Raw genomic sequence first — 5,352 nt, 5'->3', positions numbered from 1 at the left:
TTGTGGTTTACCACTGTAGGTTGTAGTATATTGGTTTGGATTTCTATTGAAGAAGGAACGATTTTGTGGGTGGTTCCTTCTAAAAGAGAGGACTTGCGATGAACCGTTAACTCTTTCACTTTCTAAAACCTTTTCCGTTGCATCCGTAATTTGCGCATATTGCCCTGCTTGTAAAATAATTCTTGTTTCCATCAGTTTTACTTTCTCCACCAATGTTTCTACTCCTCGCTTGACTGCCATTTCATTTGCAATGTTATTTGGTATATTTTGCTTTAAGTACATACATTTTAGCTTTGTACTAAGAGCCTCTACCTCGTCACAGAGTGATTTTGTATCTGTGTAACGGATTGACTTTAACTCGCCTATTATTTTGTCCGGATTTATTTTTTCCTCACAACGAGCTTTAACGTCATTAATTAGCGTGTCAACATCCGTGATGTTGGGTGCTAGCCCTAGTTGTGCTTTTCCCGTCAATCGTGTTTTTAAAAATTGCACTAGAATATTTTTTGGATCCTTGGGGTAGAGTGTTTGTATCAATTTTGCTGATCCAATAAAATTATCAAGGCTTTCTGCTTTACCATCGTAGGGTTGGATCAATGAGGCAGCAACTTTAATATCAAAGTCCTCCATTTTGTTTGGTTTCCACTTGTGTAATGCAATGCAAACTTTCGCTAAGGTCTTGAACTTAAAATGTATTCTGTCTTTTAGATGGATATCTAAGTATGATTTGATAGTATTAAAACAGGTGTTCGTGGAAAGTTCTAGATCTGCAAGTGTATTGGTTGAATCCGTGTTCTCTAATTTAGCAATGAGATTCTGAATATTTAGGAATAATTCGTTGGCTGTGGAGTTATAACTGTCAAGCAAGCACTTGCGAAATTTCTTCTCACCAGGTTTTAATTTTTTTTCAATTTCATGTAATCGGTTTAGCTTCTGAGTTATTTTTGCGAGCATAAGGATTTTCGTAGACGTACTGGGGTTAATTGTAAGATTGTTAGTAAAACTATTTTTGGAAGAAATATTATTATAATAATTTTTTTTTTTTTTTTATATATATATATGCATGTATAATTTTTTTTTTTTTTTTTTTTTTTTATATTACAACCATCGATGAAGTAATGCGGAAACCCCAGTTGAACAAGTTACAATTTTATATTCTCTACCTTTTCTCCTGCATTTTTCCCATGGGCGATTCACTTTGTCAAGCTTCGTTGTCTCTGCTGGTAGTAGTTCTCCGTCGTCTCCTGACTATGTTCGTTCGTTGCTCTCGTTGGTTGCCACTTTACTCTCACACACAGATATCCTTTTTCTGCCACGCAATGCATTGCTTCATCGTAGGGTCATCGTAGGGTCATCGTAGGGTCACCATAGGACACACACACCGCACGCAGTATAAAACCAGTAATCGGCACGTGGCAAAATTTATCGTTCGTTGCCGCTTTGCGTTACTTTTATACACGGATATCTTTGATCTGCCACGCACTACAATCTTGGGTTACTCCCATAGACGGATGTCTTTTATCTGCCACTGCATTAGGTTATCGTAAGGTTACGTGGCTAAATTTTTCGTTCGTTGCCGCTTTGCGTTACTTTTGTACACGGATATTTTTTATCTGAAACGCACTACAATCTTGCGTTACTCCCATACACGGATGTCTTTTATCTGCCACTGCATTAGGTTATCGTAAGGTCATCGTTGGGCACACACCGCACGCAGCACAAAGCCACTAATAAGCACGTGGCTAAATTTCTCGTGGCACAGGATTCTTCACTCTGTCACGGTCGCCATGTGGTGTTCTTCCAAATCTTTATTTTTCTTTATATACTGACGTCTTCGTATCGTGACGTTCGAACTAAACTTTAGTGGCTTTAGTTTAAGTAGTTATTTATTAGTAACTTCTTGGATCTTTCGTAACGCGCTTTTGCTTCAGTTTTGGTTGACTCGCGAATGATCCTTTTTGCCTCTTTGCCCCTGTCCTTTTATATCTATTCCTATCACTAACACTAGTATCTAACTATAATTCCTATAACTATAAATTCCTATCACTAACACTAGTTACTAGTACTATAATTCCTATAACTTTAATTCCTATAACTATAAACTAAACATTTGCTTAGTGCCTACATAAAGGCGCTACAATACCAAAGACCCAGCATGTTTGCACGTCGGTACACCCAAGATGGGAAATTCAAAGTGTGAGTTCCGATGCGAACACTCGCCGCACCAGCAAAAGGATTTCCGTGTCGGCTCGACGGCCTGTTGCTATCGTCGTCAATGCGAGCCGGGCGAACGAAATGAATCCGTTAATGCCACCTCAGGATTCGCCGGCAGGGTGGAAATCGGGGGGCGGGGAGGGAGGGAGACAAATCAGATTTATTGCCATGGAGCCACGGAGGGAAGGAGCTTGTCTTGAAATTCGGTCCTCCGCCCCCAGGGGACGTTGGAAGGAAGCCAGTGCCACGTTTTGCCTTCGTTATCGCATCGATTTCGAGAGCAATCGAGTATGGCACCTTGAGCAGGGCCGTGAAATGAGAAAGGTTGGGAAATTGGAGATTTGCTCCGGGCAGAGTGAGATATAGAAAAGGAAAAAACCAACAGCAAGTATCCTTCGGGCGAGAAACGCATAAGAATTCATCAGCAGATTCATTAATTATACGTATTCGTAGGGCTTCCTGGGTTGGTCGGAAAACTACTAGCCGAAAGATGGATGAAACCAATTCCCAAAGGCTTTGCGAAGAGTGGTGGATTTCTTGTTTGTTTTATCGTCTGAAGCTTCTTTCCAGACAGACGAAATTTTTATACACCGTATCGGGGAAACACATTTCTTCTCCTACGATTTTCAGAAACATTGAAGAAAACATCTTTAACGCACAATGCAGAAATATTGAAAAATCGTGAAATTTTATTATTTCTAGAAGTTTTTCTTTAAACTTACTTGCTGCATTTGTCAGTTATAAATCTTTGGCACAGCTTGTACTAACCTGTAAAAAACAGAATGATGAAATTACGAGCGATTCATTTCCATTATAAGAATCTAATATTATGCTCAACAAACCAGTCAGTTATTTATTTGCATTTAATATCACGCAACGAACGAAAAGAATTACGAGCCCATTTTGAACCACCTGGAAATTTCCACAAGAAAACCAATCTGGTCATTTGCAATAAATCTTTCCGATTGGTAGCTGGGAAGTAGAATCGTATGCTCCCGGGCAAGGAGCTGCAGCATAACGAACCGTGTAACAACTGCACAGAAGTACTAATTATTGAAGGCCTTAAATCAAATCCAACCTGTAACGGAGTTCGTTACGACCCGAACCTGGAGAAGCATGTCTGTTTTCCCAACCTGTGCCACACAAAGACCGCACGAAATGAAAAATCAACAAACGGATCCGAAGGACAAGCAACCTTCGGTGGGAGCACTCCGTAACCTCGCAGTGCAGTGCCGGAAGAAATGTGAACTTACGATACCCTAAAGCAGGGTGGTACCTGGTGCAGAAATGTGCAAGATTGAAGTTGTCGGTAGGATAAATTCCTGTCGTCGAGCAGTGCCGACCAGTAAGGAGCGGAAGTTTATTTTCCATTGCCGACCGTTATCACCAACGAAGCCTTTGTCGTGTTCGTCTTACTACGGAATGGGGAAAGAGTGAGCGTAACGGTTCGTTGTCCGGTAAGTCTTGTTTACGTTTTTATTCTGATTACTACTGTAAACACCGCTTGTTCCTCGTTGGGCTTCGTTGCGTTGCGGCAACAATTCCCAACGGGGAATGGAGAGGCTTCATTTTTCAATCACAAAACAGATCCCATCATGGGCTCTACAGGTTCCTGAACAAAGATTAGCAGTCGGTTGGAAGAAACGGTTTCGTTTGCGAAGAGTTGCTCTGGTGCTGTTGGAGAAATGTGTGTCGTACGTGGAACAACCACCCCGTACCACTGGGACCTGCCGAAACCGAAGCGAGGAGGGAAATAATACCCAAGGTAAATAGAAATATTTTTGCCAGAGGAGCAAAATGTGTTGAGCAACTTACTTCCGAGGATGGAAACCATTCTGTTGCGAAGCAGGGGCTAGTTGACAGAAAACTCTCGACGGACCAGTGCGGTGATTATGCCGAGGAAATATCTAACATTTCATACCATGTGAGCTTTCTTTTTTATCACCATTTTTTTTAACTAGCCGCTTTCGCAAACTAGCAAGCATGCCAGAATATTTTTACATGGATGCCTTCCTCTTCATTGCTGGGAAATTCCAAACCAAAGGCAACATCGTTCCAGGGAAGGTGGGTTAGAGATAAATGTTTTCGGTGCAAATATTGATATTTTTCATTGTGGTACCGCAGGTTGATAAATAAACCAAGTTTTCCGTTCGTGTTTGAACAGCGTCGAAAATTGGGTACGGTGGATGTCAATCACTGTAATGGAAGCAGTTATGTTATCCGGGGTAAAATATTACCTGCTGTTGTTGAAATTTGTAATATTTGCACAATACACAGTATCGTTAACAAAACATGCAAATGGGCGTTCAAAACTGCAGTTTAAGCACAGTTTATCTTCATGACAAACAAAATATAATTCGTTTGTCAGAAGTGGGATTCGAACCCACGCCTTCAGAGAAGACTACGACCTGAACGTAGCGCCTTAGACCACTCGGCCATCCTGACTGTTGAAAAACTGCATTTCAAGTGTGCAGCAGACCGCGTATACGACGACCTGCGTACCCCCTAACGATGCCCTATTCAGCGGAAAACCATCCAAACGGTGGTTTTCTTCGTGACTTTTCTGTTCCTTCTCTATGCCAAACAACATTCTCTACAACCGTCGAACTACCAAAACGCCCACACTACCAAACGCACACACTTGTATCGAAAATCCAATTATATCACACCACTGTGTGTCTAGACCGAGGGCCTTTACTATCTATTTTTGTACGAGTTCGCACGAATCAACACTCCTGCGTCTAGTGCGTGAATAGATTCGGATCGGATTAACAATTCGCCAACGCGAGAAATTGTGTAGAGGAGAAAAAAAGCACATCCCAGCCATCTTCTACTACGCGCCCCCACGATTGCCCCCGGTCATCTCAATTAATGGACCGATGCTTCGAAGCGACCCCTTGTGCACCCTGGTTTCCACCGAGGCCGGGAAATACCGGCTCGGTCAGCCGACTTGTCGGATGAGACTAGCAAATAAAAATATTTTCCACTCGAGCATCTGGCAGATGATGCTGATAATTTTCTTTTGTGCGGATATATATGCTCGCTGCAGATGAGAGTGATATAAGGATTGAGATATTGTGGGGTGAAATGGGATGGAGAGAAGCGAGAGAGAGAGTAACAGAAGAGTAGATAAGAATA

At 41.8% G+C, this 5,352-nt stretch overlaps 1 non-coding gene across 1 annotated transcript; it reads right to left on the bottom strand.

Annotated features, from left to right (window-relative positions):
- Positions 1-4,576: 4,576 nt before the first annotated feature.
- Trnal-cag (transfer RNA leucine (anticodon CAG)) lies at positions 4,577-4,659 on the bottom strand. Its single transcript has one exon. It is a non-coding gene; the product is annotated as a tRNA-Leu (tRNA).
- Positions 4,660-5,352: the final 693 nt, after the last annotated feature.

This window comes from Anopheles coustani, chromosome 3, assembly GCF_943734705.1.
Source record: "Anopheles coustani chromosome 3, idAnoCousDA_361_x.2, whole genome shotgun sequence".
In the NCBI taxonomy this organism is placed as follows: domain Eukaryota; kingdom Metazoa; phylum Arthropoda; class Insecta; order Diptera; family Culicidae; genus Anopheles; species Anopheles coustani.
This window is presented reverse-complemented; position numbering and strand designations above follow the sequence as displayed.